The sequence below is a fragment of the Lynx canadensis genome, chromosome B1 (genome assembly GCF_007474595.2).
Source record: "Lynx canadensis isolate LIC74 chromosome B1, mLynCan4.pri.v2, whole genome shotgun sequence".
NCBI classification, from domain to species: domain Eukaryota; kingdom Metazoa; phylum Chordata; class Mammalia; order Carnivora; family Felidae; genus Lynx; species Lynx canadensis.
Genome location: NC_044306.2, coordinates 55,465,939 through 55,493,270, shown reverse-complemented (window position 1 = coordinate 55,493,270; position 27,332 = coordinate 55,465,939). Strand labels below are relative to the sequence as shown.

At 41.0% G+C, this 27,332-nt stretch overlaps 1 long non-coding RNA gene across 1 annotated transcript; it reads left to right on the top strand.

Moving 5' to 3' along the window:
• On the top strand, window positions 1-27,332 carry LOC116738021. Its single transcript, XR_004343521.1, has 3 exons — window positions 1-60; window positions 8,088-8,237; window positions 26,193-27,332. It is a non-coding gene; the product is annotated as an uncharacterized LOC116738021 (long non-coding RNA).

Here is a 27,332-nt window from a genome sequence, read left to right as displayed (position 1 = left end):
GAGCTGAGGTTGGATATCTGTGTCAAGGACGGTTCTGAAAGGACGTGGTCTCATGAACAGGTATGTGACAGGTGTAAGCGGGGCTGAGGCAGGCGTGGAAGGATGCAGTGAGAACAGACCACTGGGCGGGACACGCAGACCCGCCCAGTTCTGTCACTAACCAGTGCGGCAGTTATGTGAACGACTCCACTTCTTTGTTTCCCTTGCTGCTCAGAGAAGCTGCGATAATCAATTGAGATCATGTATACAAATGTGCTTTCAATAATAGAAAGGATGCTAGAAATGTTGACTGTGACCCCAGGCTTATATTTCCTTTCCCAGAAGGAGAGTCTTCAAACCACAAAAAGCCTGTATGGTGTCATGTAACTCTTCCAACTAAGTTTCATGGTTTTATTGAAAGACTCTGTGTTATTTTGTCAGCTTTCGTGACTTTGCCTAATCTTATTTTCCCCTCTGGCTGTATTTTGAAAAGAATACTTTACATACCCTTCTTGTAGCAGGTTGTAATCTTATACATGAAGGTAACTTTGAAGCAGTAACATCTCCACACACGGGCTTCGTGGGCTGGTGCAAGACTAGGTATTGCCTTTGATTGAAAAGCCTTTCAGTGCGCTTCTGTTCATTGAGTGAGTTGTGAGTCCCGTCCACTTGGAAAACGGATGGTCTTTAGGAGGGAGTTTCCTCACACTGTGTCACTTGAAAAAAAGAAAGGAGAGTGGGTAGAATTGCGTCTGCCCCTTTTTATTGTTTTAATTTTTAATTATGAAAAGTCAAATAGGAAACTATATATAAATAGATATATACTAATATAAAAACTAATATAAACTATTATAGCACATCTGGGCGCACTCATTACACAGATTTAACAAGTATCTACAGCTATCGCCATCTTTTTTTAAGTTTATTTATTTATTTTGAGAGAGAGAGAGAGAGAGTGTGTGTGTGTGTGTGTGTGTCTGTGTGTGTGCGTGGGAGGGGGAGAGAGAGAGAAAGGGAGAGAGAGAATCCCCAGTACGTTCCAACTGTCAGTGTGGAGCTCAACACAAGGCTCAAATTCATGGAACCGTGAGATCATGACCTAAGCCAAACCCAGGAGTCTTAACTCTTACCCGACTGAGCCGCCCAGGCATTCCTGCCAAATTTTTTAAAAGAATAGAATTTGTAGATACAGTTAAAGCCCCTTCCCCATCCTACTCCTCTCTCTCCCTCTACTAAAGGATACATCCCCAATTCAGGAGAGTATAACCCACCTGTGCTTTGGTTGTCAGAAGGGTCCCTAATTTCTCTCTCAAAAAACCGAAAACAGTAGACCAACAGTTTCCAGTAAGGCTCTCGCCCTCTCCTTTAGCATATTCCTCAAGTGTCCATCTTGTATATTCAACCAGTGAAGACACGCTGTGCCCAGCCTAGGATCTTAAAGAATTGGCACCTCCCTGTCCCCACCCCACTGTCCCTTCCTACCGCACCCGTAGCCTGCGTTACAGGGGAGAGCAGCATGACTCAAGGAAGCGGTCGCACAGCATGTACACAACACAGCCCGGAACCAGGGCAGTCAGCCCCCGAACCACCTCCGCCGCCCCTCTCGCCGCTGATCTGGGCCTTTCCCTCTGACCCCCAGCCTTGCGGTGTTCCGGAAGGATCGTGGGCCTCGCAGTCAGGCCAACCTAGATTTCAGCCACTCTAACCTGTGTGACCTTGTGAAATGGTTAAGTCTTTCAAAGCTGGTGTTCCTCCTCTGTAAATAGGGACAATACTGTTCACCTCACAAACGGGGTTCCAATGAGAAGAAAGCACGTCTAGGATATAACAGCATCTTGCATGTGTGGTAGGGGCAGAATAAATACGCTTTCCCTTCTACCTTCTGACATCTCCCCCAGCTCACTTCCTACTAACTCCAAATTAGAAATTTCTCTCAGGCCCAAGGCAGCTGCCAACACCAAATACTATTTGTCATTCACTCAAGTATATCCTCCAGGATATGGACGTTTATCAGATGGGTTTTAAAGAAGGCTCTGCAGCTCCGGGATTTACGAATAGGAATGTAATGTCAGTAAACTCTGACTTGCCTTCTCCTTCCTCCACCTCTTTGTATGAGCACCACAGGGATGCTACCAGGGATGTGAGGAATAGTGCTGGCTTGTCACCTCTACAAAGCAATTCCTACCTCAGCCTGGGAGTCAGAGAGAAGGCTTCACAGACCTATCAGTAAGACCCACGTGTAGAGTGCGAAAGGATATTTTAAGAAGAAACAGAAGCATGTTATGGGGAAAATCTAGGTCTGTGAGGCTAACTTCCTCTCTGCCACAGCTGTTCAGCCCAACCAGGGAACATACCTCACCAGCTGGTTGATAAGAAGTATGTGCGCCTGCCTGAATGCCTGAATCAGGTTTAATATTTCTGTCCCCTGGCATGTTCTAGAGGGAAATAGGCTCTGGACCACAGATTTTATTTGACGGCTAAAAAATAAATATAAATAAAGTCAACTACATGGCATACGCTTTAAAAATAGTTGGTTTATTATCCCCCCCCCCCCCCCCCCCCCGCCCCGGGCTGAACTGGAAAAATCTATGACACGTAATACAAGAAATAGCCACCAGAGGGCAGCACTAGACAAGCAGACAACTATGTAAGAGGCCCCAAAAAGACCAGTTTGATACAGTTCTTTAAAAAGATTTCTTCCCCACAGATTTCTGAAAAGAGAGCTACAAGGAGATTAAACAAAGTTGACAGGAGGTTTAAAAAAAAAAAGGAATGATATTTGAAATATGTATCACCATATATTGACTTGGTGATTAAAGCATTGCAAGCTGCTTTGTTTTTCCGATAATTAACTGTGAGCCTTATTCACTGTATTACTCAATGACTTATATGAATTAAGACTCGTTCTCCTCCATTTAGATTAAAATTCTTGGGTGAAAAAAGAAGTATATCAGAGCAGGAAAATTGTAGGTATCCTTTTAATGCAAAAGCATTCAAAGAACACAAAAGGGGCATTTATTAGAGTTGAAATGATTGTTTTTAACAAGTGGCAAAAATAAAATACAAATGAGTAAACAAAATAATTACGTGGGAGATAGTGGACAGTCTATTGAAGCACCTGTATAAGAAAATGCCTTTTGTTGCAGAACACCGGTGATGACTAATTTGGCTTCTATGAAGGAAGCAATTTGTGCGATTCATTTTTCCAGGGCCATCCATCTATTTAGCTGTTTGAGATCACTGCAGCATTGTGTACTGGCTTTCAGTTTCCTTTAGGGACCAAGACAGAAAGAGAAAAATAGAACCTAATAAAGCTGGAAAGAATATCCTCCAAATGCCATTAATGAGGCCAAGGGAGAGGAGGGGAGAGGAGCCAGAACCCTCTGTGGCCTACAGTTTGGACAGGCAGCAGGCTCTGATCTCATGCTGGGGAGGAGGCACGGCGGCACAGCAGGCCTTCCTCCTGCTGTAGAGGCAGATTCTTTCTGCAAGACCTGGAGAGATGTGCCCACGGACGGAGATGGGAGCAAGTCAGTGCATGTGGTAAAGGACAGATTCTGGGACACAGAGCCTCACTCTCAGCACGGGGCATAGGTGGGCTCCAACTGCAAGGAGGAATGTGCAACATCTCGGATTTCTGTCAACCATATAACAAGGAAATAAAACATAACTACCCACGGAGAGAAAAATGTTTTCAATCTTCTTAAATCAGGTAGCAAGATCAAGTAATAAATGTATTTGCAGGACTAAGTCTAGCGAAGCTTATTCATATGATACAGCACAAACCCAGGCAACATTACATACACCGCATTGATATTAAAGCAAAGAAGTATTCATTATGTATCATTCTGGATCTATATTTAAAGGTATCACCTAAAAGAAACAAGTGGAGAGGTGAACATCAACTGACTCTAAAATTGAGGGATTTGGGGTTGAAAACAATCAAGAGTATGTGGATCCTGAGAAACTTAACAGAAACCCATGGGGGAGGGGAAGGGAAAAAAAAAAAGAGGTTAGAGAGGGAGGGAGCCAAACCCTAAGAAACTCTTAAAAACTGAGAACAAACTGAGGGTTGATGGGGGGTGGGAGGGAGGGGAAGGTGGATGAGGGGTATTGAGGAGGGCACATTTGGGATGAGCACTGGGTGTTGTATGGAAACCCATGTGACAATAAATTTCATATTTAAAAAAAAGATTTAAATCAAATATCAAATAAATAATACAGAGAAGAGTTCTTAGAAAAAGAAAAGAAAACAATCAAGAGTTATTGTATAGGAAACCTGAATGAAATCTAAATATTTCCATCAGTAAGAAACAGCCCAAAGGTAAGAGACAAACTATAAATGCCACAATAACATCATAAAATGCAAACAATGAAAATAACTTTCATAATGTCTGCTTGCTCCTGGTTTGACAAAATCGCACACAAGGAAGTGTGCCTAATGAATGAAAGGCTCAATGCCTGATTGGTTTGACATGGCCATTAGGATAAGATAAATGACAAGAGAAAGCATTTCAAAGACACAAGAGAGAAAAATTTTTAGCTAATGAGAGTTGCAGAAGAATAAAGCAGTTGATATAATCTGGAAATAGGTCACTTGGGACGCAGGAAAGCAATCACCACGTACTCACGATGATGATGATGATGATGGTGGTGGTGGTGATGATACAGCATAAAACACTCTGAAAACTACCAGCCAACAATCAATCTACAAATCTGAGAATGATTATCGCACTATAATGACAAACTTAGAAACAAGAAAAAAAGTCACCTAAGGAGCCCTGGGATATAATTCGGACAATAGATGAATAAGATCCAGCTAATAAAAACAATAAGAAAAATAAAAAGAAAGCAAGAAGTAATATATATATATTTTTTTTTCCCTCAACTGTGTAATGAGGAACTGTGCTAGGTAATAATAACAGCCCCTTTCAACTCTGGCCTTCTACGTATATGGAAACCAAAAAGAGAAGGAAAGGCACAGAGGGAAATGGAAAAAAGCATGGGTTTGACTGTTTATAGTACCAAGAAAGTGTGATATTTAAATGAAATTAAGACCTAATCAGTGCCAATGACAGGTTTATAGGACAGGAAATTTCTGTTTCAGGAATAGGTAACTAAGCCGAGAATCATCGAAGATGAAAGTTCAAAAAATAATATTGTTATTGATATTATTCTAATTAGACACAAACAGCCCAAATTTATTTAGAGAACTAACAAGACCAACTGCTTTATCTTGTCAGTTATCCCAGTGTAGTTTCTGTTAGTAGAATGGACGCAAGTTTTCATTCATTCAATAGAAATTTTATTGGACGTTTATTATATGTTCTGAATTGTTCTGCATGCTAGAAATGTAAAGATAAAAAAGATCAATCCTACCATTAAGGATCTCATGGTCTAGTGAGGGTACAGACACATAAATGGGCAATCATGATGAAATAAGGTAAAGGATGAGAAGGAGTCAGGGGGTTCAAAGAGGAAGGCTTCTTGGTTGGGTGGGCACCTGAACTAATCTTAAAGAACTGATGACTATGAACTAGGTTGGCTGGTGAATGTTGGCCTTCCAACCGGAGGGACTCTCATGAACAAAGTCACAGAAGGGAGTAAAGAGCCTGATTAGTGCCAAGAATTACTAATGTTTTTGAATTGGGATATAATTGTCATACAACTTATATTAACTTCAGTTGTATAACGTAAAGATTTGATATTCGTATGTATTGTGAGATGATCACTACAGTTAGTCTCGTTAACACATACCGCCATACATAGTTACAGAATTTGTTTTTCTGGTGGTGAGAACCGTTCAGATCTACTCTCTTAGCAATCTTCCAAATGAGTTGTGGTAGCTGGAACCTGAACTAAAGGGAAAGGAATGCAGCTGGGAAAAAAAAAATGGCAAAGGCAGGATGGTGGAAATTTCTTTATACGTTAAAGAGTTTGAACTATATTCTCTAAGGGTTATGGGAAAACGTGGTTAGATTTCAGGTTGAGAGGTAATATGGTCAAAGAGTTACGAAGGAACCAAAAAAGGAAGGTGGGACAGAAACCAGTTGGGAAGTCATTTCAGTAGTCCAGACAAGAAATATTGACAGCAAAGATAGTGGAGATATAGAGAAGAAGGGACTGCTTCCAGCAATATTCAGGAGACAAGAATGGTAACACTTGCTAATGGATTAAGCAGTGAAGGTAAGGGAGACAAAGGACCTAAAAATGAAAGACTCCCAGCTTGGCAAGCGAGTGTTATGACTACCAGTTAAAACAAAATAAAGGAGTAGGAACAGGTTTAGAACGACAGAAAATCAACTTGAATTTAAGATATTTTGAATGTGAGATGTCCATGGGATGTACAGATGGGAAATTGTACACAGAGTGGGACATATTACAGATGATAAGTTATCAATGTATTGGCCAGTTATCAATGTATTGAGCTGAGCAATGAGAGAAGGCACAAGGACTGTAGGAAAAGAGACCGCACAATTTCTCTTCATGAACCTATTTCAAATGCCTAACCTAAGACCCTTGTCCTTCTATTTAAAGCATTCTCTTTTGTCCTGTCTTCCAGGAAAACAGAATACAGTCACTCACCGTTACACAGGCAATCTACTTTCAGATGTTCGATTTAGAGCATTTCTTTCTGATTTTCTTAACCCATTTTTTTTTTCAAGTCTTCTGCAGTTTCCCTATCACTTCACTGTTTTTGTTAGCCATCCCTGGTATTTTGCCAGATTCTCTACATTTTCTTACCCGGGTAGGACCTAAAAACTGGAATATTCCGAGGGCCTGGTCAGTGCCAAGTGTATTATCTACACACAGTTCAGCATTGTGCTCACTGTTGTATCAGCAGGGCCCCTCTGACAGTTCTTTATCTTGCCATTCACAGCTTGGCTTCACAAAGGCCACCTTAAGTCCTGTTGAAAGAATTACATAACCTCATTGAAATCTTAGAATTGGAGGAAAGCGTAGGTCTCATCCAGTCCATTTCCCCGCTTACTTGAGGATTTCTCCTCCTGAACTCCTTAAGTGGTTGACCATTTCCCTTATAGAAGTGTTTTTTCTTAAATATATTGTAAAATTCACTTAGTGCTTAGTGCCTCCTAAGTAGCATTTTTTTTAATGTTTATTTACTTTTGAGAGAGACAGACAGACAGAGCATGAGCTGGGAGGGGCAGAGAGAGAGGGAGACACAGAATCTGAAACAGGCTCCAGACTCTGAGCTGTCAGCACAGAGCCCAACGCGGGGCTCGAACTCACAAACCGTGAGATCATGACCTGAGCCAAAGTGGGACGCTCAACCAACTGACCCACCCAGGCACCCCAAGTAGCATTCTTTTAAATAATACAATGGGAAGGACAGGACAGAATAGACTAAAATAGGAAAAGATTGGTTGGAACAATCAGAGTCCATTAAATGCAGTAAGGACAACAATCCTTTCATGAAGCTTCTGTTTTCACTTGGGGAGGAGGAATCCGTGTGTGTGTAAACTTGATCTCTTACCGTGCGTTACAGTCCAAAACTTTCTACGTTGCCCTGCTGAATTACTCTTACCGACTCCAGAAAATTAATCTGCCTATTCTTTGCTTCATTAAGCTTAGCTTCCATTTAAATCAAATTTTTCAAACTGCTGGCATCAGTCCAGCTCAGCTCGGCTTCCCGTCTTTTTGCAGTCAATCTGCTTATTTGGGCTAACTGCGCAGCATTTGATCCAGTAGCATTTTATCTCAACGAAGAATGTAAAGAGCGTCTTCCCCTCCCACCCCTCCCCTTCCATCTTCCCCCTGCCACTCCCCTCCCTCTTCTTCTGTCCCTCCCTCCCTCTCTCCTGCTCTCACTCTCTCTTTCTTCCCATGCCATGCCTCTGTCATTTTTCCTGGTTCCTCGTTGGGAAATCCTCATTCGTACTTTTTGGCAGCCCAGGCCAAAGGTGCCACCGTTGCTGCTACAGAGCTTTATGATACATGCCTTTTTCAGCACCTCCAGTAAGGCTAGATGGAGTTCTTTGCTGGTAACTCACAAAGCAGAAGTGCCAGGTTGCAAAAAGACCTCCCTTGCTCTCCAGACTCTCCGAACTAAACTCACTGTCGCTCTTCCGCTGTGGTTGTTTTGTTAGCTCTTTACTTTGGGATGGAGAGAAGATATCCGACCCGGGGAGCCACTTCACACCCGAAAATTCTGCTTCGATGCAATCTCGCACAACAGCCCGGTCACTCTCTATGACTGTCACGGCATGAAGGGGAACCAGCTCTGGGGATACAGAAAGGTAAGAATCAGTTCCCGCAGGCATCCTCAAACTGCTGGGCTTAAGGTTTCTCACTCAAAGTCTGTTGGCTGGTTAACACACTGTTTTTATTTAAATTGTTACCTGGACACAAGCGTACACGTTTGGCGGGGCGCCTGGGTGGCTCAGTCGATTGAGCCTCAGACTTCCGCTCAGGTCATGATCTCACGGTTCATGAGTTCGAACTCCACAGGGAGTTCACTGCTCTCAGCACAGAGCCCGCTTTGGGTCTTCTGCCCCCTCTCTCTGTGCCCCTCTCATGCTCTCTCTCAAAAATAAATAAAACGTTTTTTTAAAAGTATACACATTTGGCTCAGGCATTTGGAGATCACCAGCAAAGATTAAAGATAAAGCATGCTGGAAGGGGCATTGCTTTTGGCTTTGCTTGCTATGCGTGCACCCATCACAACGAGTTATGTCTGAAAAATGGTTTGGGGCCACAACACGCTCAGGTGAAGGGACTTGTCTTAACCCAGACAACTCCCGGATGGAGGGACCACGTACCCAATAAACAAATGGACACATGTGTAATTTTTAAGAACCTCAAGTCACTCGCCTGCATACACACACACATTAACATCCATTTATTATATATCTTAATCCCATTTGCTTGGGAGCTGTCTGGGTTAAGACAAAGTTATAACAATCCACACTCATGGGGAGGCAATTGTTGCAACCTTTCTACAGAAACTGACCCATTTGTAATTTGGCCAAAATCCTCTCCAAGTATGACAAAGGAGAATTTATTTGGGAGACTTTAAGGTGTAAAGAACTGGGCCACCTGGGCAGCTCAGGTCAAGCACCCGAATCTTGATTTCATCTCAGGTCATGATCTCACTGTTCGTGCGATCGAGCCCCACACTGGCTCTGCACTGACATGTGGAGCCTGCTTGGGATTCTCTCTCTCCCTCTCTTTCTCCCTTCCCGTGCTCTCTCGCGTGCACGCAAAATAAATAAATAAGCTTAAAAGAAAGTTTAAAGAATTATAAAGTTGACATTTAATGACAGATAAAATAGTTCAAAAGCAAATATAAAAATCACATTTTATTGAGTTGATAAAGAGCAATTAAATTTGTATTTTAAAATATTTTCATTAAGTTGTCTCGATAACTTTTTAGGGTACTATACAAATTATTTTTCCAACTCCTTTGGTTTTTAAGGCAGGACTTGGCTGTCAATTAGCAAATACTCCATAAGCTCCATTGTACCCTTCAAGTTCGTAGAACTGCCGGGGACCTTCCCAGCCAGAAAGATGACACCCTGTGTTTGCCTTTTCACACCCTAGCATAATTCGGGCTTACTCTAAACTATACAGAAAATGCCACCCCCACCACTTTAATCATGAGCTTTGGCTCTCCTGTGGGGAGGTAAACAGTATCCTAAGGGATACAAGAAAGCTAAAGGGAAGAATCTGCCGAGAATCAATATGGGGGATCACTGGTTTTGATATTTGTTCCCTCACTTGGTAGATTTCTGGTTTCCCCCTCTTAGCGGTGGACACCTAAAATTCTACTCAAAGGCAGACCTATTTGTACAAGTATATTCTGCACAGCACCACTCGCCATAGCATCTGGCAGGCTGTGGCTATGTGTCCAGAAAAGTACAACACATCAGTTGTATCCTTCTGTTTTCCTTACAAAATGCATCACAGATGATTAATCTGCCAACCCCTCTTTGTTATTCAATATGGTACAAGCTACGGGTGGTGCAATAATCAAGTTGTTTTCTTTTTATGGTTATATTCTGGCCTTTAAGAAGTTACTTTCTGGGCACATCGATAATCTACCTGAGTCACCATTTCCCTAGTTTGCTGGCTTTCCCTAATGAACAGACCATTTCTCGTTATTGTACATTTATAGCATGAGAGACAGAACATTCAATAATGTGCAATTAAGCCAAGAAAATATAGTTGTTTTCATTAGGGAGCTTACAAAAGCTTACAGATGGATAAAACAAACTAATACACATGCACACAGAGCTCCTGGAGAGGAAAAAAAAAATGGCTGTGGTGATTTCAAGAGGTAACTCTTAGAGCTTTAACATTGTAAACCTTCCAGGACCCTAAGGGACTTGTGAAAAGGAGCGGCTACAGGATGCACTTGTGCTGTGGCTCCTTTTCTCAGTTGCTTTTGTAGCTGTTGGCCTTGCATTACTTAGCAAAAGGTTACATGCGCTGTGTATTTATATAACAAGCAAGGTATTTATACATAATCAGGAACAAGCCAAAGGCTCAAAATGGAAAGTTTCTAAAATATCTCATCTTGGTCGATGACTCAGGCTTATTCAGATGCACCTGTTTTTGAAAGTGCTTCTTGTTTATCCCATGGATTATTCCCAAGGCATAAAGAGAGAAAGCACAAAGAGAGAAGTGTCTCCGGGGTGTTACCTTGTTTATTTGGATGCGCTACCTGGCCCTGGGAGCTTCCAGATAATTTAGCATCTTTTGAGTCAGCTTTGGAGCTCCCTCCTTTTATTAGCATATTCATGAATAAACAAGATCCCTAAGACTCTACTAATTGCCTAAAGGACCACAGTGGGCCATCTCCTAAGCTCCTAAGGTAATCATCATCATCATCTCCAACTGTTAAGGAGGCACTGAGCTAGTGCTTTACCCACATTCCCTCAAACCTCGCAACGACCTAGATTCTATTATGTATAATTCACGGAGAAAGAAACCAATACCAGCATATTTGTGCTGGAGCCAACATTCAGATTCAGGTGCATCTGGCTTTCAAGTCATTAGCTTTGGGGCCCCTGGTGGCTCAGTCGGTTGAGCCTCCGACTTTGACTCGGGTCACGACCTCACGGGTCCATGAGTTTGATCCCCGTGTCGGGCTCTGTGCTGACAGCCCAGAGCCTGAAGCCTGCTTCTGATTCTTTGTCTCCCTCTCTCTCTGCCCCTCTGCCACTCATGTTCTCTCTCTCTCTCTCAAAAAGTAAATAAATATTAAAAAAAATTTAATAATAAATAAAGTACTCATTCCCCTGCCATGCTCTTAAATCGGATCAGTGTTCCCTGGGAGAGTTCCAATGCCTACTGGATTCAGCACCACTGATAGCAGCCAACCTTTCCTCCAGCTACGTGACAATTTCTTAGAAAAGGAAGGTGACCAGATGCTACTTTGCTTGAGTGGGTGAAGGTTGTTGTCAGGTCCCACTTTCTGACCCATCGGCAGCCGTTGGCTCCCAGTTGTTGTAATTTTTTTTTCAAGAAGACTTTTGGGTTGTTTCCCAGCTTTATTGAGATATAATTGTCATATAACATTGTGTGCATTTAAGGTGTAGAAAGCAATAATTTGATATATGCATATATTGCAAGGAGACCACCACTATCAGTTTAGTTAACACATCCATCACCTTACAGGTTTACGATTTTTTCTGTGATGAAAACTTTCAAGCTCTACTCTCTTAACAACTTTCAATATACAACACTGTATTGTTAACTATAGTCACCATGCTATGCATTACGTCCCTAGAACTTACTCATCTTATAACTGGAAGTTTGTACTTTTGACCACCTATATCCATTGCCCCACCCCCCCAGCTTTCAGTTATTCTTATATGTGAGTCATTGCTACCACAAAAAAGGGGGTAAGGATCCCTATTTTATTGTCTCGTAACTAGGTTCCCTTATACAAGCGTGTCCCACAATAGCAAGTACCACGGGGAAAGAATCTCATTCTTGGTTTTTCTTTTACCACCAGGGGGACCCCTCTTACAAAAACAATGACTTGTTGAAATGACCTCAGTAAAAATATTTAAATTATCAGCAAATATCCAAAATAAAAAACTCTCTTCCCTCTTCTTCAACCCCTAAATCTAATTAGTCACTAAGACTTGTCAACCCCCTCCTTGGCCAATATCTCTAAAATCTATCCTCTCGGCCATGCCTATAGCCCCTGACCTAATTGCAGCCCTTCTTATCTGACCCCTGGATTACTGTTAAGAGCTACCTCAAAGGTCATCCTGCCTCCTATCCCTTCCCTCTCTAACCCAGCTTCCATCGTGAAGTCAGAGAGAGTTTATACAAAATCTGGTCATTGTACTTGGTTTCACACGAAGTAAAAGATAAAGTGCCTTTTTGCAGTTCTTATCCTGACCCTTCACGATCTGGTCAACATAATGATTGCCTATGATGCCTAACACATCCCAAACAGTAATGTGATCTTGAATAAGTTATTTTGCATCTATGATTTTCAACTTCCTTATCAACATCATAGGGATAATAATTAAGTGAATTAAATTTAACATGCAAAAATTAGCAGTTTCTGACCACATCATCAAATTTACACCCATGTGGGTGACAAATGCACTTTTTACATTGAAAAAATACCACATTGATATACCACACCACTATAGTAACCTATCTTAAGCAATATTAACTGTTGCTTCCGCCCCTCAAAAAATTAAGAGCTATTTCCCTTGTTCCTTTATAAATACACATTTTTATTGGCATATAATATGTACTTAATTTGGGTTTCCCTAGATGTATACCTGATGTGAGAATTTGAGAGAGTTTTATTTGGGAGATGGTCCCTCAAAATCTTGGTAGGAAGGAGGTAAGTGGACAGGGAGGGGGTGGAAGTCAATAAAGGGTGAATTATGAAGCAGGTACCACTGTGAGCAATTAGAACTCAATCCTACCAAAAATCTCTGGAGACGGTATAGGGCATGTATCAGAGAGCAAATAAACTCACTTAATCTTTGGTTAATATTATTCCTAAGGGGAGGGGAGTTTATTCTCAGACATCTCTCAGCGGTTCCTCTTATGGACAGAACTGTTCCTGTGGCCAGAAACAGCCTTTAGGGAGTGAGATACGGTGGCCCAGCATTGGGAGTTGGGTGGACCTATACTGAGTTGGTGAGACCTGAAGAGCTATGGGCAGGGTGCAGACACTACATGAGAATCCAGTTCCTCCACATTTTGGTCAACACTTGGCATTGTTTCTTTTTCTTTCCCCTTTTTCATTCTGTGGTTGTAGAGTGATATCACATGCTTGTTACCTGTTTTGGGTATCTTCTTTGTGAAGGACCTGTTAAGTCTTTGACCGGTTTTTAAGATGGATTGTTTGACTCTTTCTTATAAATGTTTGGGAGGACATTTAAAATATACCTAGATACAAGTGTTTTGTTGGATATACATATTGTAAATATCTTATTCCAGTTGATGTCTTGCCTTTTCTTTCTCATGGAATATCTTGATAAAGAGCTATTCTTTACCATTAGTGTTTTTTGTGTCTTCTTAGGAAATATTTTCCCACACCAAAGTCATGAAGATAGTCTTCTAAGTCATCTTTGGAAGATTTATTGTTTAATCTTCTACTTTTTGGTATATAATTCCCTGAAATATTTTTATGTGTACAGTGTAATATGGGATCGATTCCTTTTTCATATTTGTATCAAACTGATCAATCATCATTTATTAAAAAGACCATTTCCTTTCCCACTACATGTAAATATCACTTTTTGTCAAAGTCAAGGGACCTTATATACGTGGGTCTATCTATGAATCCTCAAGCTTTTACCATCTAAGACTAAATAGTCTTAGCCATATAAAAAGTAACCTAATGGAAATAAGCTAACTTAATCAAATAAGAGAGGTATCTCCAAAAACCCACAACAGCCATTCACTCTTAGTGGTGAGATGTTAAAGCTTTCCTCCAGAGACTGGGAATAAAATACAATGTCTGCTATCATCACTTCTGTTTTACATTGTACAGGATGACCTACCCAGAATAATCAAACAAGATAAAGAAATTGCAACATACGAGAATTGGAAAGGAACAAATAAAACAGTCAATTCACAGATGACATAGTTGGATATACAGAAAATCCAAAAGATTATACATCTAAATTATTAAAATTTATAAATACCTTTAGCATAGTCTCGGATACAAGGTAAATATAAGAAAAGCAAATGTCGGGGCACCTGGGTGGCTCAGTCGGTTAAGCGTCTGACTTTGGCTCAGGTCGTGATCTCACAGCTTGTGAGTTTGAGCCCCACGTTGGGCTCTGTGCTGACAGCTCAGAGCTTGAAGCCTGCTTTGTATTCTGTGTCTGCCCCTCTCTCTGCCCCTACCCTGCTCATGCTCTGCCTCTGTCTCTCAAAAATAAATAAACATTAAAATTTAAAAAAAAGAAAAGCAAATGTCTATATGCCAGCAACAACAACAACAAAACAAATAAATAATGAAATTCAAAAACAATTTCATTTGATCACCATGAAAAGCATCACATGAACAAAAACAAATCTCACAACAGATGTGAAAGATCTTTACACAGAGAGCTACCAAACATCACTAAGAGGAATTTAAAGCTATATAGAGGGATCATGTTTAAGGATAAGAATCAATATTGTGAAGATAACAGTTCTCAAAAAGGTATATACATTTAATGCAAAACCAATCCAAATCCCAGCAGGCTCATTTGTCTCATTTGTCTAAATTGATAAACTGATTCTGAAATTTATATGGAAATGAAAAGGCCAAGAATAGCCAAGAAAATGTTGACCAAGGAAAAGAAAAAATATCAAACATTATGAAAGCGCCAGGTTCCAGGACATTGTAAAAGTACCCTCAAGGCAGTGTGCTACTGGCATAAGGTAAGCCTGACTGAGGCTCTCTAGAAGGCGAGGCCTGGGTATTGGTATTTTTTGAAGGCTCCTAAAACATTCTTATGGGCAGCCAGATGGAGAATCCCTTTTCAAGCTCCAATGTTTACCTATTTTCTTTACCCTGTCTGTCCCTCCTGCTTTAGTTGGAACTTGCCCCCTTATTTGTATTCCTATATCATTTTGGTTTTTTGTACCTGTAACATTGTATTCTGCATAGTTAGTCTTCCTTTATAGATGTTAACTACCTGAGGGCAGGAACTTTTCTTTTATTTCTGTTTGGTCTGCTTAATATCTAATATATAGAAGTTGTTAAATAAGCATTTTTAAATGGATTAAAGAAACACTGGGTTCAGTTATTGAAATGATCTTCTTCATGAACCCCAAGTTGTGATGGATAAAATGTAACAAATATTCATGGAAGCAACCCAAATGTCCGTTAATAGATGAATGGATAAAGAAAATGCCATATATATATATATATATATATATATACACACACACACATATATATATGTATACACACACACACACACATATATGTATATATATATACACACACACACATATATGTATATATATACACACACACATATATATGTATATACACACACACACACACATATATATGTGTATATATATATACACACACACACACATATATATGTATATATATATATATACACACACACATACATATATGTATATGTATATACACACACACATATATATGTATATATATATATATACACACACATATATATACACATTGATATATATATATCATTCATAATATACATTGAGATATATATATGTATGTGTGTAATGGAATATTATTCAGCTATAAAAAAGGATGATATCTTGTCATTTGCAACAATATGGATGGACTTGGAGGGTATAATGCTAAGTGAAATAAGTCAGTCAGTGAAAGACAGATATCATACGATTTCACTTGTATGTAGAATCTAAAAAACAAACGAACAAACAAAAAGCAGAAACAGGCCCATAAGTACAGAGAACAAACTGATGTTTGCCAGAGGGCAGAGGGATGGGGAGTTGGACAAAAAGAATGAAGGGAAGTGAAAGGTAGAGGCTTCCAGTTATGGAACGAGTAAGTCATAGAGATTAAAGCTACAGCATAGGAATATCGTCAATGGTATTGTAATAACGTTGTGTGGTGACAGATGGCAGCTACATTTGCCGTGATCACCGCATAAGGTACAGAGTCGCTGAATCACTATGTTGTAACCTGAAACCAGTGTAATGTTGTGTCAACTATACTTCCAACTAAAAAGAAAAAACACAAGACACAAATCCTTAGCACATCTCTTTGTCTCACGACCACATACACAGCCTCCCCAAAGACTAAAAGTGAAAGGTTTAAATTTCTATTCTTCATCACTCCCTGGGGTGTTCTCATAGTTTAACTGCCTATTAGAAAGGACTTAAAAATAACATCAAACAGGAAGCACAGATAAGAAGTTTCCTTTCCGTCTACATTGATAACATTGCAACAGTCACATTAGTTTACAAAGTGAGTGGGTGGAAGTCTTGGCATGTGCCTACATGTGACTATTTATTGTAACTTGTGATATATGCCAGGGCTTTGGCCTCTCAGCTCATGAAATCCTGCTGGTCCACAAAGATGCCAGATGGAAGGCCACAAGGTTCTTATTTTTAAAGCATTCTGGTTAGGTATTGATTTAGGACCAAAAATGAGAAAAGTATATACGAAGAGTTTAATTAAAAGGCATGCAATTCAACTTTGGTTATGATATATGAAGCCCCACTACAAAATCCTGGACTTTGTGGTCGCACTCAGGCAGTCACACACTCCCAGTTCAGCTCATTCATTTCTAGACAGTCCCAAGTATTGAAAAGTTCTTCCCTCAAGGCTGCCTGAGTGGCTCAGTCAGTTAAGCCATCAGCTTCAGCTCAGGTCATGATCTCACAGCTCAGGAGTTCAAGCCCCACGTGGGGCTCTGTGCTGACAGCTCAGAGCCTAGAGCCTGCTTCGGATTCTGTCTCTTCCTCTCTCTCTTCCCCAGCCCCACTTGCTCCCTCTCTCTCTCTCAAAAGTAAATAAACATTTTTAAAAAATTAAAAAGTTCTTCCCTGGCCTTTGAAAACACACCAATTAAATTTAATCCATTTCACTGAATACAGATCCCAAATATTTGAACAATGCTTGCCTGATCTTTACTCTTTACTTCTGATTCAATAGGCCAATTTCCTGCCACGACTCTTCATATGACTTAATTTGGATCTACTTCAACTTCCTGGATCTTCCTTAACTCACTCCTAACATACTCCAAATAGTTCTGGGAAATATCATGATACCCAGATCAGAACACAATGGTCTAGGTGTGTCCCGACCAAAGAAAATGCAATCTGTTTCTTGTGCTTTGTTATAAGCCTCCAGCTCCCTTTTGTTATGAGCAATATATTTTTGTCAGTTTAGGTTTAGTTTCTTGATTTTCTACCTTAACTTGACATATTTAGCTTTTTAATAAATTTTCAGTATAAAAACTCACGTCTTTTTCTCATTTTTCTCAGAGATACATCTCTACACTCTTATACCTGTGTAATGTGTCTTTTTATACTTGTGTAGCCATCCATTTATTTCTACAAAATTCTATCTCACCAGATTTACCTCAACCTGGATTTAGATTTAGATTTTTCTATCTAGCTTATTAGCCGTCAAACGAGTTTTATTCCATCCGTGAATCAGATCTGCACGCATTCATGCCCTCATCTGAGTTGTGGGTCCCAACACCCAAGGCCAAGAACTGAGCCTTCTATAATAAGACAGAGGTGGCATTGATCCATTAATGAGCATCATTTGGATGAAGGTATTCAAACCGATACAGATTTACCTAATAGTTATTTCTTCTAGCCCATATTTCTGCAGCTTGCCCAAAAGAAAACAAAGAGGAGATTTTCAAATGCCTTGCTGAAAGCAATATGCCCACTATCTCCATCATACCCCCATTTCTAATAGGAGACTTAAGTCACTATACCCTAAGAAGTTATGATCTTTGATTCAAATTAAGGATTCAACCAAGCTGGAGGTTAACTCCCAGGAGGGAAATACATTCAGCACAGCAATAAAACTGCCTTTTCGATAGTGTTATCTTCCACTCTTGTTTTTATTTGTATGTCGCACCTGGTTGGCATGACCTTTTATCTTTTGCCATTTCTAGGTAACTTGGCAATATCCCTACCGGTTAGCATTTTACCTAACGAACTTAACTGCCGTTCTCTCTCGTCACTCAGAACAAGAGAGGCTCCACTGCAGACTATCCCAGGCTCTAACATAAGGATAAAGCCTTCCTGAATTAAATGCCTGCCAACATTTGGACTAACAGAAAAGAATCTAGGTAATAAGAACTGTAAACATTTCAGTTAGTATTTAAATAACATTTGCTCATGAGCAGAGGTGGAGGATTGCTGGTTGGCTCAGCCAAGAAGGGCGATGAAACATAGCTTAGAGATCCAGAGCAGAGGCTCTAGGTCCTGTGAGATTGAAGATTTAAGTTCTGGCTCCAAGGTGGGTCCCGGCTCCGGGATCTTGGGAAACTTCCTTACTATGCATTTTTGTTTCCTCATCTATAAAAAGGGGATAATAATCATATCTATCTTAAAGGCCTGTTGTAATGATTAAATAAAATTTAAATGTACCTAGGGCATGGCATTTAGGAGTTCAATTAGTGTTCACTATTACAAACCATGTGTTCAACAAACTACCTCTGATTTGATCTTAGCTCTCCAAGCAAGTTTACATATGGGAGAAATGGGCTAATTAGTTGTATTTCTATATTATAGAGTTTTGTACCATTGTATTTATTTAGCTCTGGCTAGATATTAGAATGTAAATCCCATGAGAGCAGAGATGTTTCTCTGCTTTCTTTCATATAGTACCTAAAACACTGGCTGGCATATAGTTGGTGCTTAATTAGTATTTGTTGAATAAATAAAAAATGAGCCCAGCTTCCTGTTTGTCCACATTCTCTATTTCTTATTGCTTATGTGGTTAAGGTAGATAAAATGAGAAAGCCTATGTAGAATACGTAGCACTGCCAGATACATAGATTCATACTTAATAAAAAGCAGCTATTGTTATGTTCATATGATTCCCAGGTTTACCGAGGGGAGATGAAGAGCTGTGGACAGATGGAAACAAGATATGGAGCAGATGGGTTTTCCCTACTCTTGGAGCTTTCAGTCTAGTGGGGAAGCAGACAAAAATAAATTAATTAATTAAGTTACAGGATAATATGAGAACACAAAACACGGGGCTCTACCCAGGTCAGAGAAGTAGGCAAACCTGCTCTTACAAACTAACGTTTAAATGGAGACCTAAAAGATGAGTAGGAATTAGGCAAGTGAAGGAAGTGGCAGAGAAAAAGACCCTGGATATAGTATCAGCTGATGCAAAGGCCCTGAGGGAGGCAAGATCTTGGTTCTCGTGGGAAAACAGAGAGAAGCCAGTTGAAAGGTGTGAACGTGAGGAAAAATGATGACCTATAGAACCAGACATCTGGCCTGGACAGGACTATACAAGACCCTGTCGGCCATGCTAAGAATTTAACTAAGAGACCAGGAAGGCTTTGATTGGTTTGAAGAGCAGTTATCTAACAAATCAGATTAGATTTTTTTTTTTTTTTATAATTCTGGCTCCTCTGGAGAATTGAGGGTACGCTCATGTATATCACTTGCCAATAGCCCGGAAAATCCAGTGAGAAGAGCAAGGAGTAGGGGTGGAAGGTTTGCTGTAGCTGGTGACATCTCAGTGCACACACCAAGGGGCTCGGTCAGGACATTAAGAAGCATTATTTCTGATTGACCAAATTAGCCACTGATGCAAGAAGACCAATTTTCTCATCCTGTGAGGAATTCTAACTGTCAAAGAAAAAAAGGAAAAGGATAGACAATAAGACTGCTTTGTCCCTGTTATGCCTATCAACGTATTATTTGCCTTCTCCCAAAGGCCAACAGTAAAAATAGGCAGGAAAAAGCTGCCTAATTTGTCTTTCTTCCAGAACACAAAGGACATTCATCTATCAACCTTGTTCCTCTCCACCACGCTAAGGGGTGGGAAGGCAGATATTTTTATCTCGTATCTCATTCTACTCTCCCCTCCACGCCATTCACTTTGTAGATGGAAAACCTAACTCACTGACAAGTGACCATCAAAGATTATTGTCAGGGATAAAACTATGATTAAAAACTAGCCACATCCATATGAGACACCAAAGGCATCGGAGAGAAAGAGCTCTGTCTTGCAAAAGCGTTCTCTTTCAGTGTATGTCACCCAGAAATGAATAGTCAGTAGAAGGAATCAACTCAGTTTTTCCCACTGTGCACAGAAAAGTCCTCAGGTCCAGTCGACAGCCACCTGCTTATTGGACGCCTGAACCTGGATGCTTCATAGCTGCCTCCGACTTGTTATACATAAAACCGAAATCGCTATCCCCTCTCCCCCCAGGTGATCCTGTTCCTTTTTCGACATTTCTTGCCTCAGCATTGCTTCTCCTCCAGTCATCCACTTCTTCCCCCACTTCAATGCCCACAGTCCACTAATCAGAATGTTCTAGACATTTACTTCTCAAACAGATCATCTCTTCCAACTCACCCCTGTTGCTTTGGGTTTTGCTTTTGCCGGCTTAAATCTGGATGACTGCAGTAGCCTCTGACTATTCTCTCATCCGGAGTCCAGCGTCACCCTACCCCAACTCCACCCTCTTCTCTGTTACTACCCAAAATACGGATCCTGTGGCTCACTGTATTAAATCTTCCAATGGGTTTAATACACCCCTCCCCCCGCAAACACTTGCATGAAAAATCAAGCCTTAGCAATGCACCCCAGTCTCTGCATGATATCTCTTGGATATAATCATCTGGAATTCACCAAATCACTCGCTGGTCCCCAGCACATAATCTAGCTCTTCATTACCTCTGATCTCATCTCGTCCTACTCCCTGCCCCCCCCAACTCCACCCACCCCCTCGCAGCTCCTCTAACCCACCACGGTGCAATCCTGCTTAGCACCTTTGCACTGACTATTCTCTCTGTCTGGAACTCTCTTCCCCCAGATATTGGCACGGCTAATTCCCTCACCTTCTGCGAGATTACACGAAGGTCACCTTCTCGATGAGGTGTCCTTTTGCTGCCCTATTTCAGTCTGCACACTGACTGTATGTTTTACCTGTTACACTCATTGTTTACTGCCTGTGCCCCCAGTGACTCACCTCCACCCTGCCTCTAGCATGTAAGATCCAAGAGGGCAGGGATTTTTGTCTTGCTAAGTTCATTGATACATCTTAGACACCTGAAATAGTGCCTGATAATAGTAGGTCCCAAATAAATTTTTGTTGAATAAATTGAATGCATAAATGCACATGCTATCACATCTCTGTTCCCAAGTTCTTCTCTACGTCTGAAATACCCTAATACATCTTACTCTCCCTCATCTGCAATCTCTCTGGCACTTTCTTACTTCGTACATTTCTTGTTTACCTGTTGGTCTCCCCCACTTCTTAGGTCAGGAGATACATCTGAGATTATCTTCCTAAGCCTATCTCCTAATACATACCAGAAAACAAAAGATATTTAATAAATACTTCTTGAAAGCTGTCCTGAACAGTGTTGTATTTCAGACAAAGGGCTGAAACATATGAACCATATACAAACTCTGATCATAGTTACAAAGAAGGGCTCATTCCAGAACCATGTTCCATAAATCCTTTTGGACATAAAACCTTTGTTCCATAAATCATTTTTTTTACTTTTTTTTATGTTTATTTATTTTTGAGAGAGGGAGAGACAGAGCACAAGTGGAGGAGGAAGGGCAGAGAGAGAGGAAGATACAGAATCTGAAGCAGGCTGTCAGCACAGAGCCTGACAGGGAGTTCGAACTCAAGGACAGTGAGACCATGACCCGAGCTGAAGTCGGACACTTAACCAACCGAGCTACCCAGGCACCCCCATAAGTCCTTTTGTTTAAATTGGAAGGTGCTGGTATAACAATTCAGATAACTGGTTGGGGAAGGTGCTGATTTTTGCAAATTCTACTTTACCAGGATTTCAGAAAATGCAATTTGTTCTTGAATAGCTGGTCTTGGGCCAGATGGTTTGTACATTCTGATTTTTAGAATTGGGGATGCTCCCTGGCTAAAAATAAATTAAGGGAAGATGCGGAGTGGAATCGCTTATTATATTTAGGACATTGTGCGAGCAATTTTACATATATTAACTCGTTTTATCCTTACAACAAACTTGCAAAAGATATAGTATTATCTATATTTTACAGATGAGGAACCTGGGGTTGTGAGAATTAAATACTGTCCAAGGTCACACAAGTACGTGGCCTGCCTGGAATTTGATCCAAATTCCCTGCAGAGCAAAATCCCAGCCCTATAGCCAGTACTAGGTTGCCTTCTACTATGTGGGAGTTTTATTCTCAGAATCATCTTTCCAAACATTGTGAACTCACACACTTCTTTTATTGTCTTTGCATCTCTGGTGTTTTGTTCTTTTCCTACCTTGAACACAACATGCAATGCTTTCTACAACGTACTCATTCCTTCAAAGTTCCAACCCTGTCGAAGCGTGACATCTAATCAAATTTAATGCTGGCCTACGAGTGTCACACAGATGCCAATCAGATCACAGGCCTGCTCTGGAGAGGTGACCCTTTCAATGAGCTACCTGAAAAGGCCCACTCCCACCTTTCACAGCATGAGCTGAATGGCCAGAACTGGATATTTAGTCTGACCTGATTTGATTAGGAAGGGCAGTTCCATAACCCTGAATGTGAACTTTTTCATTGCCTGCTCAAGGGTCTCTAATTTTCCTAGGCAAAAACAAAATAGGAGGGGCTTAGTCGGTTAAGCATCCAGCTCTTGATCTCAGCTCAGGTCACTATCTCATGGTTTGTGGGTTCAAGCCCCACATCAGGCTCTGGCGCAGACAACATAAAGCCTGCTTGCGATTCTCTGTCTCCCTCCCTCCCTCCCTCTCTCTCTCTCTCACAAATAAATATAAATAAACATTTTTTTTTAATTTTTTTTTCAAAGTTTATTTATTTTTGGGACAGAGAGAGACAGAGCATGAACGGGGGAGGGGCAGAGAGAGAGGGAGACACAGAATCGGAAACAGGCTCCAGGCTCTGAGCCATCCGCCCAGAGCCTGACGCGGGGCTCGAACTCCCGGACCGCGAGATCGTGACCTGGCTGAAGTCGGACGCTTAACCGACTGCGCCACCCAGGCGCCCCTAAATAAACATTTTTTGAAAAGATATAAAAGGAACCCAGGAAAAACAAGGGAGGAAGCAGGCAGGGAAGGTGGGAGAGGTACCAGAGACATAGTTTGCTGTATTGCACTTTGAACAGCCAGAACGTATGCTGTGCTTCCCGGTCAGGACTGAACAATGAGCAGTCCGGTTAAAAGCACCCGTTAAGGGGGTTTTGGAACAGCAGACTTGCCAAGGCATTCAGAAGTCTATTCCAAAGAAAAAACATTGTATTCAATTCTGTTACCACCATCTTTTATCATGAGATGAAGGGTATGAGTGCAAAGAGCTGTCATAGAACAAGAGACCATATTGACGAACGATTACTTGTTCTACTGACTTAATTCCAGCCAAGAAAACCATCAGCAGAGACATTTCATAATCCAAAAGCTCGGCAGGAAGTAGAAACATGGCAATGTACACAGCCCCCAAGGTCAAAAGTGGAAGAAGCAGGCTCTGGAGAGGCTGGCAAGGCCTCCAGAAGCCTCGCCTCTAGGACCTATCAGATACTCCAAAGACAAGGGTGAACGGAGCTCAGTCTATAACTAGAGAATGATCAATCTATCAATCAACTCAGTATTGTTGATAGTTTCTACTTTGCTGCCCCAGCATTTGTCTCTGTCACCAGTGAACTTTGGAATAAAATGTTCATTCAATTTTATGGCCAGGAGAGGCCTTACAGATTAATCTTATCTACCCTCTCATTTCGCTGCTGAAGCTTCTCAGCCATAGATGGATTTAGGGAATTCAACTTTTCAACTTTTATTTGAACATGAAGTACAATAACAGATTTTCAGGGTTGTGCTGAATTTGCATATCCTGTCTGATTGTCCTCATGCATATACCTGTATCTGTCAGAGAATGTGTTCCAATTTGAGATTGGGAGAAATACGATCACCTTATAGCTCAGCAAATACTGTTTAGAAAATCAGGATTGGCTTTTGCATCCGGACTGAGTACACAAGCTGGCAAAGGAAAGAGAATAGGAACGCATTCTACTCCTTTCTTTTCTCATTTTTTTTTTTAGCTTTCATAGAAATATGTGCTTTGGGGGAGAGACTGTGAGCATTTAAAGGTCCCCACTTGAGCTATTGACAAAGGGAACAATAGAAGGAAACACAGATAAGTAAGGGGAAGAAAGAAGTACATGTACGGGGAACAGAATGAATTAGAATTTAGTAGGTCACATAGAATGTTCAGGAACTTAACAGCTTAAGAAGGCTCTTTCAAAACCTGATTTCAGTTTTTCATTAGGCCCATGTAGCTAAAAACTGGTAGAAGGGGGCAGGAGACTGAGTGTGAGAGATGCTGGGAAGCAAGAGGGAAGGGCGCACCGCAGCTGAGAGAAGGGGTCTCTAACCATAAGCTTCGCCCCAAGAGAGAAGGATGCGTGGGGTGAGCTACAGGGCCGCCTCCCCACTAGAATCTGCCCCCTCCACCCAGAGTAGGACAGAGTTCCTCAGAGTTTCCCCTCTTGTCAAACAGCAGTCGCATTAGCAAAGCCTCAGGTGAAGAAAATGGAGGATGCCTCAGGAGCCCTCTTTGTGGAAGGAAAGTAAAATCCACGAATAAACCCAGGAAACAAGAAAACAGAAAAGTGAGGCTTTGTATTAGGCAGAGCTCTTTGCTTGCACTAAATAGAAACAAGCACTAAATTGCAGGCACTGCCTTTCTCCTTCCTTATTCTCCCTTCACACAGCGCCTAACTGTGCAAACATCCGGATCCTAAAAGGACATTAAATATTGGTTAATGGAGTCTCAACATCCAGAAGCAACCTGGGAATATTGACACAGGTTGCCTGAGAAACTCTTTAACTCTAAACGCATTGGGAGTCCAATATTCCTCAGCTAAAGAAAATAATCAGAACCCCTGGACATTTCCTAAAAAAAAACAGCATTTGATCCTGACATTTAAGCAGTGATTTGAGGATGCTTTTACATGTTCTTGGCTTTTTTTTTCCATAGACACTGTAAGAGACAAAAAGTTTTATTAGTGGTTAAGGAAAGATCTTTTTTCTCTTTGCTTTAACTTCCTTGTCCCTACTTGAACAATGAAAAGAGGTGTGTGTTGGGGCTCCTGGTTGGCTCACTTTGAAGAGCATGTGACTCTTGATCTAGGGGTCCTGAGTTTGAATCCCACACTGGCCATAGAGATTACTTAAAAAAAAAAAAAATACCTGTGTGTTAGTAGAGCCTGTTCAGATAGTGGGCTTGTTCACCACTTAAACTTTGCATCCTGATGGTAACTGTCTCTCACAGAGCTGTTACCTTTATCATGTACTCAGCAACTTTGTAAAAAAGAAGTGAAGGCTGCCTCTTCCCTTTTACAGAAAGCAATGAGAATTGCATCACAGGAAGAGCCGTGATGGCAGAAAGAGGGGTTGGAGGTACTAAGCTCCGGAGCTAATAAATTTGAGTTTGTACATTGAGATTCTGCCTGTGCATCAGGTATCTCCGTCCCCATATCTTCTGACGAGGGCAACAGAGCACCTAGCTTGTTTGGTGCCTGTTTCTTTCAAATTTCTCTTTCCCATTAGAGGCTCAATACAAAGGGAGAGAAGATTATGACTCTCCTGGCCGTGTGTGTGTGTGTGTGTGTGCTACTGTTGTTGTTTGCTATGGACTAAATTACCATTTTTGTCTGTGTGCCTCTCCCCAATTGGCTAGATTATTAGCTACTCGACAAGCAACCTCATATACTTAGCATCTTTAAAACCCAAGCATGTAGCAAAGCACTCACTATAGAGTAGAAAATGGATGGATCACTTTTTAAAAGAATCAGTGAAGGAACGAATTCTCTGTTTCTGATTGAACCTCCTTGGAGTCCCAACGTACTGCCAGTGGGTGCTGGGAAACTGTTTTCCATGCAGCTCTCCAACCTGTTATTGTTTAATTTGGGAGATGGCCTATTTTTCACACTCTGGGTATATACTGAAATGTAAACCCGGGTATGTTTACTTCCTGTCTGTATTTTGGACTCCAGTCATTCACCGTATATCATGTCAGTCCTTTCTTTTCTTTCTGACCCCTCCAGGACAGAACATTATTCCATCCTGTGAGCAACAGCTGTGTGGACTGCAACCCCGCAGAGAAGAAGATTTTCATGGCCAGATGTGACCCTCTCTCTGAGACTCAGCAGTGGGTTTTTGAACATCTTAATATGACTGTTTTAGAAAAATTTAACCACCATGCCAGCTCCTAGGAAGAAGGAAGGAGGAAAGAACGAGTGATTACCTACAGATTATAAAAACTAAATTTTAGCCAGCATCTGGGTCGAAGGAGTCAGGAATAACATTTCCTAGATCCAGGAAGCCTGGTTTAAAGATTTGTAAATGCCATGTCAAAGTAGGTTGTCCTGCAGAAATTCCTGCATCTGAAGAACTTGGCCGAGAACCTCACCAGCTGCATCTGAGAACTCGAGACTAGCAGTGCCCTTGCTGGACAAGGGCAAAGATTACTTAAGGACTTTTCAAAACAACTGCTGAGTTAATAAATCCTAGCATTTCTCAGGTCAAATCCTGCAGTAGTGAGTAGCTATGAATGGATCCTATTAACTGGGTGGGAGGGGGGCGGAAATAGAGTGCATGACTGCTCTGAAAAGCTGAGGATACCGCAGGTTTAGAACGAGCCACACTTAAGGGGTGAGCTGTACTCTTTGGTGCCATTCTCTGACTAAGAATGGGTTAAGCAGGTTTAACCCTTCAAAGTGCTGCAGATGATTTTCGAGTGCTCATACCATTCTGTTCTCTTGTTTTATTTTTAAACGAGGGTGCACTATCTAATGGAAGACGTAAATTACATAATGAAACGAACTTCCAATGTTCCCGTTCTTTCATTTACATTTGCCATTTTCCTTTTTAGAGCAGAGGTAACTTATTGTTCGTAAAAGCTCACGCTCCACAAATCTGCTGAAGTTCTAATTCAGTGCCCTTGTATAAATCCTGTTTCAAAACAAAACAAAACAAAATCTATGCTACCAAGTTACTCCAAAGAGAAAGATTTCACAGAAGCAGCAAAACCATGCAAGGTTGAGGAGAGGGATTTCCCTAGGAAATCTATTTTTACTTTTCTATTACTTTTAGAATTTTAAAAGTCTGATGTTTGTCCAGTCATAATTTTTATTAAGGAAGGAAATGGAGTGAGGTTGATGTAATCTGTTGAGGAGATTCTTAAA